Below are 13,824 nucleotides of genomic sequence, written 5' to 3'. Positions count from 1 at the left end.
GGAGAAGAATACTGTTCTCAAAACAAATTTGCAAAGGTGCTCCTCCTAATCATAAAGAGTGGCCCTAAATCTCATCTCTGGCTCTAGTCTATATAAAACTCCGTCCGAACAGGCCTTGGAAGGCCCAACGGTACCGACCGACCGCCATGTCATCCTCAAACACATACTATTGTCTATATGTCTATTCTAGTGTATAAGCAAATACTTGTTGAAGTTTGTTCCGCTTCTCTAGTGTTAACTATAAATCTAAAGTTAAATAGTAGAGAGCCTGAATGTAAAGATACATAAAATGTTTACCATTCTTAGTTATTGGAAATCATCATGCAAATTTTGGGCGGATATACTTATTAGTATACTGATTTTATAACTACTTAATTTTACAGTGAAGTATTGGAAGAATTTGCCCTGGGATCAAAGAGGAGAAGTCCACTATATTAGATTCAAAATTTTCAAGTTGTGAAAAACGGAAGAAAAACATTGTAAACAGCATCAACAGCAGAACAAGAGTGATAAAAACTTTCTCAGGCTTCCAGCCACTCAAGTGGATTGTAAAACATTTGCTGCGGCAGGAAGCCCTAGAGAATTTTACAACCGCCACTCAAATGCAAACGAGACAAAAAAGAGTGAGCTGCTTATTATTCGACATGTAGTCGTTATAACTGTTAATACATTTATCCCACTGTGAGTCAAGAAGGACAGTACCTGCATCGATAAATGTTAGTGGTTTCTTACGGTGACATGATTGACCCAGGAGTTCACCTCTTGCTCCAAAGTGAACCGACGCAGACGAATATCTTTCTTCAGGGCTCAAAAGTAAGGAAATCACGTGGGGAAACATCGGAACTCTATGGAGAATCTGTAAGGCCTTCCCAGCTCAGTGGAAACAGCCGTGGCAACATGACGACGAACATTATTAAGCAACAGATTGATGTCGTTCATTAACATTCAAATGGCCCTGAGCACTATGGGACTTAAAATCTGAGGTCATGAGTCCCCTAGACCTAGGACTACTTACACGAACTAACCTAAGGACATCACACACATCTATGCCCGAGGCAGGGTTTGAAGCTGCGACAGTAGTAGCAGCGTGGTTCCGGACTGAGGCGCCTAGAACCCCTCTGTCACAGTGGCCGGCCCACTAACATTCCTGGACGTAAAGTTCATAATGACTTTCCCGAGGCTGTGAATTCGAATACGTTACAGAGGTTTCCCTAGAAAGTCCTTATACAACTATAATACAGTTGGGATCTCTCCCCATATGATTTCCATATATTTGGGAGCGCTGAAACCAGACATTCGTCGCCATCGATATGCTTCGAACGAAGAGGTGCACGCTTGGGTACAGTAATGATTTAGTAGGCAATCGCAAACATTTTTCCATAAAGATATTTACAGTCTTATTTCATAGTGGAATCACTGTGTTAACAGCTATGACGACTACTTTTGATATAGTGAACAGTTTACTTTTTTCCTACGTGCCTTATTGACACTTGACTGCCTCATATATATCTCCATGAAGTTATGCATTCGGGTCGTGTTATAGTTTTACAATGTTTCTACAAGTGGTTTGTTAAAACAATTCTTTAGTAAGTTGCATTCATATGGAATCCTTATCAAACTTAATTAACAGAAGTAAAAGGTAAGAGAAGTTGCGAGAATCATCACAAGATTGTTTAGTAAGCATTGGCACAAAACAAAAGAGTTCAACAAATGGAAAGAAAGGCCAGCTTCATGAAAACGCATGCTCTAAAAATTAAGCAAATTCAGTTTTAGTCTTCTATCAGGATGCATTAATTCCTCCCTTATACATTCCTCGCAGTATCTCCACCGGAAAATTACATACATTCGGCCAGATTTGTCCGGAGATTCCGATCATGCACCTTCTCCAAGTGAAATAGGAAAAGCGGAAATGATGTTGGTGCTTTATTAACCTCTTTCTCACATTATAATATCGCACGTGGAGTACAAATGTAAATGGAAAAATTAGCAATGGAGAATAGCGTTTCATTGCTGTATGCAGTGCTGAGGATACGTGAACTGATTTACACGGAAGCACCAAAGAAACTAATATAGGCATACATAATCAAACACAGAGATACGTAAACAAGTAGAACACGGCGCTGCGGTCGGCAACGCCTATATAAGAAAAAAATGGTCTGACACAGTTGTTGGATCGGTTACTGCTTTTACAATGGCAGGTTATCAAGATTTAACTGAGTTTTAATGTGGTAATATAGTCGTCGCACAGTTCTCCGAGGTAGCAATGAAGTGGGGATTTTCCCGTACAACCATTCCACAAGTTTAACTTGAATGTCATCAACCTGGTAAAACATAAAATCACCAACATCGCTGCGACTGGAAAAAATTCCTGCAAGAACGGGACGAACGACGACTGAAGAGAATCTCTCAACGTGACAGAAGTGCAGCCTTTCCCCAAATTGCTGCAGATTTCAGTGTTGAGCCATCAACAAGTGTCAGCGTGCGAACCATTCAACGAAACATCATCGATATGGGTTTTCGTAGCAAAAGTGCCACTAGGGTACCCTCGATGACTGCAAGGCACAAAACTTTCAGCCTCGCCTTCGCTCCTCAACACCGACGTTGGACTGTTGGTGGACGGCTGCTGTGACCGAGCGGTTCTAGGCGCTTCAATCCGGATCCGCGCTGCTGCGACGGTCGCAGGTTCGAGTCCCACCTCGGGCATGGATGTGTGTTATGTCGTTACGTTGGTTAGGTTTAAGTAGTTCTAGGTCTAGGGGACTGATTACCTCAGATGTTAAGTCCCATAGTGCTTAGATACATTTGACTGTTGGTGACTGGAAACATCTTGCCTGGTCGGAGGAGTCTCGTTTCAAATTCTGTAGAGCGGATGGACGTGTACGGGTATGGAGACACGCGGGGGCCTTACAAGATATTAGGCAGGCGTAACAGTTTCTTTGGCTCTTCAGTGTATAACAAGGAGGACCTTTATCTAGTGGAAGACTCTTTGAGAAATGCTGTAGTGGTATAACTTTCTAAACTTGTAGAAAATAAAAGAAATCTCCTCGATGTAACACATTACTGCGTCGAAGGTGCTAACCACGTAAGTTATAGTTTGCGAGAGGTTGCACGTGGACAGCTATGTTGAACAATCTGCGAGGAAGAGTTATAGCAATTTTCATTTGATTCTTCCCTAGATTAGCGGTTATCACAATTTTTGGAGGCGGAACCCTTTTAAAATATCAAATACTTTAGGGAGTCTTAAAATAAACAAAACCTGGTCTTATGTTCATTTTTTAGTTATAAACATTTAATGGAAATCAGACAAAAGTGGTATGTTATGCACTGCTCGTTTCTACAACAGCATACAAAAAAAAATTAAAAAAATGGCTCTGAGCACTATGGGACTTAACATCTGAGGTCATCAGTCACCTAGAACTTAGAACTACATAAACCTAACTAACCTAAGGAAATCACGCACATCCATACCCGAGGCAGGATTCGAACCTGCGACCGTAGCAGTCGCACGGTTCCGGACTGCGCACCTAGAACTATACAAAACAGCATGCAGTAGTACGGTATACATGATAACGATGTATTGATTCCACGTAGGTTTGTAAAGTTGTTTCCATTTAGTGGGAGGTATGAAGTATTTTTTTTAAATTTTTGACCAATTGTTTAACGTCAGACTTGATAGAAGAGAACTGAAGACTCATGTGAGGTCCTATATCCAGTCTTTTGCTGTATTTTATCTTTGTAGCTGCATATGCTGAGAATCAAGTGTTACAAAAGTACTTGTATACTGGTGGGCATGGGAGAAGAACCGTTAGAGTTTATGCGGCAAGAAGTGGTAATGGTCACGTACGCTGAACCAAAACTCATTAAGTTAATTTATTTTGAACAGTGAGCCCAAGCTTGAAACTGACGTCATTTCTAAAATGAATTCATAGGTTTAGCTTGATATTTTTTCTAGCTTCTGAAAATTCGGTACAAAGTTATTCTGAACCCTTGAATTCGTTTTGAGTTTGCATTCGGAACTTCAGGAAAATACTTCTTAATAGATGTGTGCATACCATGGAGACTCTGGACAAATTCTTCAAATAATTCATTTGGTAATTCTGCTGTCTTACTGACAAACTCACTCAGTGCTAAAAATATTTCTAATTCTATCTTGACAACATAAACAATCCAAGGAACTAATTTTTTAAAGCAGTTATGTTAACATTCGTATTAAAAACCGTTGTCTGTTTGCCTCGTAAAGGCAGTTTTAATTCACTAATTTTCCACATTTATGTGCCAAAAACAACAAGGCAGAACAACAATAGCTCAAACGGTCCTTTAATTTAAAGGACATCACAGAAGTTTGTAATTCAACCCTAAGTTGCAATAATCTTGTTGAGGTCTTACCACAGATAACCATGTACTCTCAGCGTGGACAAGTAGTGTTTTCTACTTCCACAGTCTTCATGCAATATTTCATGCAATATTGAAAACAATCGGCATCAAGAGTGCGTAATTTAAACCAATTGATTATTTCTACTGCTTCATCAAAAATCAGTTTTAGATTTGGTGGCATCTTCTTTATAAGGAATGCCTTTCTATGCAGGATAAAATGGCTGTATCTGCAGTTCTCCCAGTCATTGCCTTGGCACCATCTGTAAAAATATCGGTGCAGTCGTTCCGATCGAGGCGGTTTATTTCAAAGAAATTGTTAACCGTGTTAAAAATTTCTTTTCCGATTGTGTTAGTTGGCAGCGATACGCACAGAAGCAAGTCTTCTTAGAGCGAATGTTTATATGGATATCGTATAATTTTCAGGAAGAAGGCGATTCCAGCACCATCAGTAGACTCATCCATTTGCAAGACGAATTTGTTGCGTTGAAGACGACCAGCTGCACTTGGGAAAAGAAATAAGGGATCACTTTTCAAAATCCCGTGATTCCCATCCATTGAGTTTGAAATTCGGCTCAAAAGTGCGTAAAATTTGCTCTCTAATTATACAAAAGGTGGCCCCCTGCAACGTCACCCTTGGGCTCAACGACGCTTGAAACAGCCAACAGCAAATACATGCGAGAAAAAGGCTGTAGCTCAGAAGTTCATGCTACCTATAATGTGGGTTAATTATGTCTCGTTGGCACCAGACTTCACCATAATTCCGCCCATGACCATAGTGAACGTGTCAAGCGATCGGAAGGTCATCACATCCCCTCTTACCCATATTTCACCCTTTCGTTTGACGCCTCTGTGAGGTTAAAATCGCGACACACAGCGCTGAAATCTGGAAGTTGTCTCATGAGTGGACGAGGAAAACATTCCAGACTCACTACAGCTCAGAATCAGCACGAAAAGGCCTCAAAGATTAGCATAAACGAGCTCGATGAAATCACCCAATTCCCTGAGGTGTTGATTCCCCAAACTGTACGATGAGCAGGTTGCGACCGAACCGCCGAATCTTTCCATCAGTAAATGGGGTATGTTCTCAACTGACTCGGTTGTTTTAACCCCCTCCACTGACGGAATGACCCGCTTCCTAATTCCGTATGTATAAATCCAATACGGACTTGTAGCTGTCACGCCTTTGCGCTTACTGCTACGTATTTTAGCCGTAAATAGCTCAGTCCTGATGGCAAGAGGTAGTAGCGAATTCACGTTGTTAATCTTTGAATACAGCACAGCTGCCACAAGCTCAGCTCACTTTTACTCCACTCCTACCCTCGCCATCGCGCCACATTAACTAGGTGCTACATGGACCTTGCTAAATTCACTTGCGTATACATTTTTGACCGTTACTCGTCAGTATTTACCTAATGATTAGTACACTCCTAACCGGACTATTTCCCAAAGAGCTGTGATGATTGAACGGGTTCGATCCACGGCCTACAGTGCCCTACAGTTCACACGGTAACACTGCCTACCTGACCCGCTTAACTTGGTAGTGAGCTTATGTATCCAATCACCACTGTTGGCAGCAGTGGATAATCCTATCAGCACGACGAGAGCAGCAGACTTACCGTCGAATCCTCCTGAAAATACTTATAACTACGGTCGCCAGCTCTGAAGGAGCAAAAGAATAAATCAATTTTTTGACTCGTTTCAAAGTGAAACGGCTTGAGTTGAATTTAAACTTAATTCTGAATATTACTATTTCTGATCATTCTAGGTGATTCTACAAAGCAAATACTCTCTCAATTTCTGTGAGTTGGCTTGGTAATTACCACCAAGACAATTTAAGCAACTTAGGTTAACAAACTTCTACCCTTCAACTTATTTAATGATTTTGGATATTACTCTTTGGACAATTGATATAGAATTAGTTAAGTGACTTTACTTGAAAGGTTACTCAGAAAAATTTAAGTAACTATAAATAGGTGACTCATTCAGGTGTGACCATTGCTCTTTTCAACATTCTTATACGCTAAATTATTCTACAACCAAAAGAATTGCAAATGAAAGAGGCAATGGTGGCCTCAGTCTGATTTCACTATACTATGTTTGAGGTTACTACACTTTACAATGAACAACATGCGTCGTAATTTTACTCATTACTATATTCTGTCCTCTGCACTTGCATAAAAGAAAACTGGTATTCTCCTTTTAGATGTACACAAAGTTCGACTTAACAATTGCAAGCAGTCTTGCCTTGGGTAGACGTGTCGGTGCTGGTGGTGAGATGCATGTGGCTAACGCAGCTCTTCACGCCTCATGCCCTTAATGGCGGCTGGAACTACGAGCTGTAGCACTCGTATAAGCTACTGCACGTCCGCCATAAAATCTGGGCGCAGGAACTCTTACAATCAGCCCCAGTGGCATAGAGACGGCTTCGACAACCATTCGTCGCATTCTACTCCACAAACGGCGACGATATTCGCCTCTTCGCTGTTGCACAATCACTTTTGCGTGACCACAGTTACGCACGTCCGATCACGTCAACACTCCCCAGGCCATTTCATTGTTCAGTCCCTGTGTCTCCAGCTACCCCTAGCTACGCTCGTATCACCAAGAGTGGGGGCGTTGCCCTACCACCTTTTTACCGAAATCATTTAGTATTTAAGAATATTTATATTTATTACCCTGGAGTTAATAACCAGTCATAATGATTTACTACTAGCGCTTTACAACATTAAATTATACAGTAATAACTTATAATTACCAAGAAAAAGAATACATTTAACTCCGAGAGCTTAGTGCATTGTCTGACAGGTAGCGCTAATTCCCAGTTTCGCCAATAGATGGCATCAGGGTGCACTCCCTGGCAGTCTCACACCAGCGCGCCCGTTTCTGACGCGCGGGCTCCAAATTACTGTCAGCCCACCATCATTTCAGTTCCGTTACAAGGTCCTCTGACACTACTGAGGCTTGAACCTTTTTCTAAGGACAGTGTGGGGCTGCGCCTCCATTAAAGGTGATCTGATTCCTTTGGAGCGCGGAGCGACCGCAGTTTGCACCCATGTACACACATCAAAATAAGTTTTGCATCATCCCGGTTCCCAGAACTGATGAAGATAGATATTCACTGTGGATATTGTATCACAGACACAGTCCCTTTGTCTGTTCATAGATGTCACTAAACCCGCCCAAAGATGTAAACAACCAAGCATAAGCAGCACCTATTGGAGAAAGGGGGTCCGACGGCCAGTCAGTTCCAGTCTTTGCATCATGGAAGGAGGTGTACGGTTCGTGTTGTTCGTAGTTCAACCATGCCTAGACGGTCAATACCGCGGTTCAACCGCGTCCGCGTTATTACTTTGCGCCAGGAAGGGCTCTCAACAAGGGAAGCGTCCATACACCTCGGAATGAACCAAAGCAATGTGGTTCCGACATGGAGGAAATAAAGAGAGACAGGAACTGTCGATGACATGCCTCGCTCAGGTCGCCCAGGGGCTACGACTGCCATGGATGACAACTATCTACGGATTATGGCTCGGAGGAACCCTGACAGTAACGCCACCATGTTGAATAATGCTTTTCGTGCAGCCACAGGATTTCATGTTAAGACTCAAACTGTGCGCAATAGGCTGCATGATGCGCAAATTCACTCGCGACGTCCATGGATAGGTCCATCTTTGCAACCACGATACCATGCATCGCGGTACAGAAGGGCCCAGCAACATGCCGAATGGACCACTCAGGACTGGCATCACGTTCTCTTCACCAATAAGTGTCACATATGCCTTCAACCAGACAATCGTCGGAGACGTGTTTCGAGGCAACCAAGTCAGGCAGAACGCCTTAGACACACTGTCCTGTGAGTGCAGCAAGGTGGAGGTTCCCCGCTGTTTTGTGGTGGCATTATGTGGGGCCGACGTACGCCGCTGGTGGTCATGGAAGGCGCCGTAACGGCTGTACGATACGTTAATGCCATCCTCCGTATGGCCATCATATTGGCGAGGCATTCGTCTTCATGGACGACAGATTATTCGCGACCCCATCGTGCACATCTTTAGAATGACTTCCTTCAGGATAACGACGTCGCTCGACTAGAGTGTCCACGTTCTCCAGACATGAACACTATCGAACATGTTTGGGATAGACTGAATAAGGCTTTTTTAATGAACGACGTGACCCACCAGCCACTCTGAGGGATTGACGGCGAATCGCCATTGAGGAATGGGACAATCTGGACAAACAGCGCCTTGATGAACTTGTGGATAGTATGCCACGACGAATACAGGCATGCATCAATGGAAGAGGACGTGCTACTGGGTATTAGAGGTACCGGTGTGTACAGCAATCTGGACCACCCCCTCTTGAGGTCTCGCTGAATGGTTGTACAACGTACAACGTGTGGTTTTCGCGAGCAATGGAACGGGTGGAAATGATGTATACGTTGATCTCTATTACAATTCTCTATACAGCTTCCGGAACTCTCGGAACTGAGCTGATGCAAATCTTTTTTTGATGTTTGTATATAGGCTGGAACTACCAGGGATCGTTCAGCACTATTTTCTGAGGGAGTAAAGAATTCTTGTGCTTTTCGTCCTAAGTATTCCACGTCTTCTTGTGGCATATGACACTGACAAACGCGTGAATAACACTGCAAAAGATACTTCTAATACACACCCATTTGGCAAAAGTCTCGGTGTCACCAACCCACCTTTCTTGAGCACTTTAAAGATGTACCTCCTAATGGTAGAACTTGCGGAATCGGAGAGTGTCGAAGGTGTTACTGGTCTGCAAGCGCGTAGGACTTCTTCACCGGTTCTGTCTCTATAGGTACATTTTTAAAGTTTCATACATGCATTTGTCAATGCCGTATTCAGCAGCCAGCCCCCTTTCCCCAACCATAGGTGGGGATACAAAACAGGAGCACTCGAAAAGCATAAGCACCCTTAGCTGTCTCGGACCGCATTCAGATTTCATGGAATCTATTTAAGCAGTGCCTAGTGGTCCCATCCTGTACATGAGAGCAAGCGAGTGCGATAGCGTTTGTTGAGGCTGCCGCCCCACAGTTAAAAGGCCCGAGGGTGCCTTCAACGTCAAAGGTCATAAACGTCTTCGTCTTGCTCATTACACTGTGAACTCTCGTTTTCGGCCACAAAATGTGAGAACCAACGCCTCTTGGGAAGCGGTGGTTTTACTGACGTCCTTTGTTTCACACCTTGCAGACTTTTCGTGCCGATTCTGACCGGCGGTGTGTCTGGAATGTTTTCCTCGGCCAATCATAGGTCATCGGCGTGATTTCGACGATGTGCATCGCGTTTATGATCTCTAACACAGGGATGTCAAAAGAATGGGTAAATATCGCTAAGAGGGGGTGTGACGACTTTCCGATGTCACGTCCAAGGTGGAATTGGGTAGAAATTTGGTGAAATTTTGGGCAACGTGACACCATTAATGCATCTTACACGTTACGTGAACTTGTGTATTGTGGCCATTGTTTCGCACCTGTTGACATCTCCAGTTTGAAGCGTCGTCGTACCCGAGGGTGACGTACCAGGGCGCCATGTTGTTGTACCATCACTGAGGAAGGTTGTACACACATTTGAGCCAAATTTGAAACTGATGGGTGCGAATTACGAAAAAGTGATCGCTTAATTCCGTAGCTCATTGTAGGTCTTATTTGATATAGGCCAGGCGGTGTGGCCGCGTAGTTCGAGGCGCGATGTCACGGATTGCGCGGACCTTCCCAGAGAAGGTTCGAGTCCTCCCTCGGGCACGGGTGAGTGTGTTGTTCTTAGCATAAGCTAGTTTAAGTAAGTTTAAGTAGTTTGTAAGTCTAGGGACTGATGACCTCAGCAGTTTGGCCCCTTAGGGATTCAAACTCAACTCATTTGATATAGCCAACAAGGTCGTTAATTCGACGCGAAAAAGTTCGTTCAAAAGCGACACCTCAGAGAGATGCTTTGAGAATTTTTCATTGGGCATATACTGTGTTGTGTCGGCCATAGAGTGCATTTCGTCCACTTGAGCGATGCGATTGGCTTACCAAATACAAAGATTCTGTGTTTTTTTATTCACAGTTTGGGTAGGATACTTCATAGGTTTGTGATTTCTTAATAAGTATTAATTCTTACGTATAAAAATTCTTTATTCTCCTCTTTGCAATTTTGTTTCGCCTTTATTGAGTCTTTAGGTATCTTACTGTTTGAAACTATGGAGTTTCAAGTCGTTACATCACATTCTTATGTCCCATAGTTTTGATTAGAAATCTTTGAGGCTGATGCCACATCTTCCGAGTAATCCACCTTTGATCTTTCGATGCAATATTTTTGTTGCAGCACTTTTAAGCCAGTGCTCCACACTATCTTTTAAAATTACAGTTTAATTTAACAATACGACAAACGTAGAATAATATCGCCACAAGATATTGAATTTTACAACAGTAGACAGTAACAAACACCAATCGAATACACTGCAATCCGAGAGCGGACCGTGTATTCGCCGCGCCAAAATGGACTGCGTGTTGCAATCGCAGCATCGAGCAGGAGCTGCATTCTGTTCTGCGTGGGTGCATGTGGTTCCAGGTGGTGAAGCAACATAGTGACGTGACGAAATCATTCGAGGAGGTACGAGGTGTTTTTGGATGAGAGACAAATTGCGAGACCATAGTGGGATGTTCGTGGTGTGCGTAAATGAGACACAGCGCAACTAGGTGTCTGCGTTGCCACCAGATGGTGGTATAGTACGTACTGACGCGAGTTCTTCGGCAACCTTTCCAGTGACTTCAGTGATTCATTTGCTCTGAATTTGTTATCACGCACTCCTACCATGATGAAGAGCCTGTCACAGCTGCCGAAAAATGATCTCGTCCTTGAAGGGGTTGCATTCTTTCCAGCAGTGTATACTAAAAACGAGCAATACAGTGCTAAATTTTATGGGAAATGAAATGTAAAATGCTGTCATGAGATTTTATGATTATGAAGTATGACGTAGTTGCGGACGTACAGAATTTGATCATGGAAAACGTTGTTGGAAAAGCTAATGAATTATTTTATTTATGCACGAATGAGTTATTTACTCGTTCAGCGTTTACAGAGGCTGTCATCACAAATATGTTTACCACAGTGTATTAACTGCAAAAATTGGTTGGTGGAGTGTTATAGTCTTCTTCTTTATGATCATATTCTTCTCCTTCCTAGCCCTTCCCAGTGTCACCAAAGAGTCGTCATGTTATTTCCAGTTTTGCAGTGTTAAGGGCAGTATTGACGGATACCTTCCCTAAAGGCACCATTGCCACCAACGATGGAATTTGTGTACATGATCTGTCCGCATCTAGTGTTGTCGCATATTCTAATTTGTGGGCAGCTGCCAGATGTCTCGGTAGCCTCTATCTGAGGCGAACTGCAGGTAATAGTCCAGTACGCAACTATTCGGATGTGGAAAACCGCTTAAAAGCCACATCCAGGTTAGTCAGCACACCGGCTGCTGTCGTTAATCCCCCAGGACAATGCGATCCGGGTGTGACGCTTTCCCGTGTCCCTGTAGCGAGCGCTTCGTTATAAATATGCTTCAGCCACTCTGTGATGGAGTCAGACAGTCTGTCTATGTACAACCTTTAGTTGACCCGTGTAACCTTGCGTTGCACGCACAAATAAATGGTGTGTTAGCTATATTTCACCACACTCACTTTAGAGACCTCCGAAAGCCCCCCTTAATCTTCAGCTAGTTACATCTACCAAAACTCATTCTGACTAGATTCAAAGCTGTCAACATTTTGGCTGGGCGGACATGTTGGCTAGGTTGTTCCAAGTACACTGCAGAAGCTTTGCTCGGAAGCCCTTACACACCCCATACAGTTCCGATTTTTCCCCATGCGATTCACTTATTTTTGGAGCCTCGAAGAAAGACATTTGTCGCCGTCAGTTTCCCTCGGATGAAGAAGTACACGCCTGGATATAAAAAAATAAAAAAGAAGCCGTGTGGCACCACGGTCTGGTGGAAGTCTTTTAATTGGACGCCACTTTTTTTTCTTGTTTTACCTGTGACCTGATCGAGAATAAACCCTAAACCTCTTACTTTCCAGGCCCCACCCTACCATGTGTTTCGTCCATTTCTCGGCATTTGGTCTGGCTAAACATAACATGACACCGCTTAAAGTCCATGGTCAAATACTGTACTCAGTTTTTTTTAAAAACAAGCTGAGGTACCGAGCCGGCATTTCGGCTACTTGCTTGTCCTTAAAGCCAACGGCACTCTGTTTTCTCAAATGGTCAGGCCTTATGTTGCTTAACTTCGGTGATTGGGCAGAAACACGAGTTATCAACGTACCAAGGCCATCAGCGCCTCGTTACATAGTTCCATAAGCAACCGCAAAGACATTTCCGTGAAGGCATTAACCATCTTGTCAAATAAAAGCTGTGTGAAATCTTATGGGACTTAACTGCTAAGGTCATCAGTCCCTAAGCTTACACACTACTTAACCTAAATAATCCTAAGGACAAACACACACACCCATGCCCGAGGGAGGACTCGAACCTCCGCCGGGACCAGCCGCACAGTCCATGACTGCAGCGGCTAGACCTCTCGGCTAATCCCGCGCGGTTAACCATCTTGTCTCACAGTGGGATACTTCTGACATGATAACCAGTTTAGTTGATTTTTTTTTCAGTTTGCCTCGTTTTTATTTGATTGCCTCTTATAGCATTCATCAGTTATCTCTGTTCTTGAACTGCTCCATTAGTGTTTCGCATTATTTCGTCCAGCAAGAATTACATTCCTTCTTAACCACGCGAGGAATATCATTTGGGGCTACTTTGTGTACAAATCGAGAATGTTTTGTAGTTCTTAGGTCTTGGCGGTATCCGATTCATGACATAGGATCGATATTTATTCCAGTCATCTTTCCTCAGGTTCCACGGGCGCTCCGGAGGCATTTTATCAGTGGGACTGATAGTAGGATCTCTACGAATATGGGAGAGTCGAGGGTCCGCTGGAATATCTGAAGGACCCTCCCTCAAGCTTGTACTGGTGTGCCTGTTCTTCCACATTTGAAGAAGGTTGCTCAGGTGCCAACCTTGTACCCCCTCCTTCCTCCCTGCCCCCCAAGCCATTGGTTTGGGGCTAACTGTATCCTGGGGGCCGAACGGTTGATGAAGCTTCTGGTCTTCCGCGTGTTCACTTATTCCAATGCATGAAGCAGTGAATTTCAAATAGCCCCCTCTGGTATGATGAGAGTTAAAATCTCCGGCATAAACGACTGAATGGCTAGCAATGAGTAAATTGCCGTTGAGCCAATTCTGTAGTTGAGGTATAGAGTCATTAGAGAGTTTCTCAATTTTATACCAATCTCCTATTCTGATGATAATATGCAGGACTTTGATAAAAATACGGAAACACTGCAAACACACAACATATTACCATGCCTGAAACGATGTGGGGAACACCGTTGGCACTCAGAATAGCTTC

This window comes from Schistocerca americana, chromosome 1 (genome assembly GCF_021461395.2).
Source record: "Schistocerca americana isolate TAMUIC-IGC-003095 chromosome 1, iqSchAmer2.1, whole genome shotgun sequence".
Classification (NCBI taxonomy): Eukaryota; Metazoa; Arthropoda; class Insecta; order Orthoptera; family Acrididae; genus Schistocerca; species Schistocerca americana.
The sequence above is the reverse complement of the archived record's forward strand: the minus strand, read 5'-3'. Positions refer to the sequence as shown.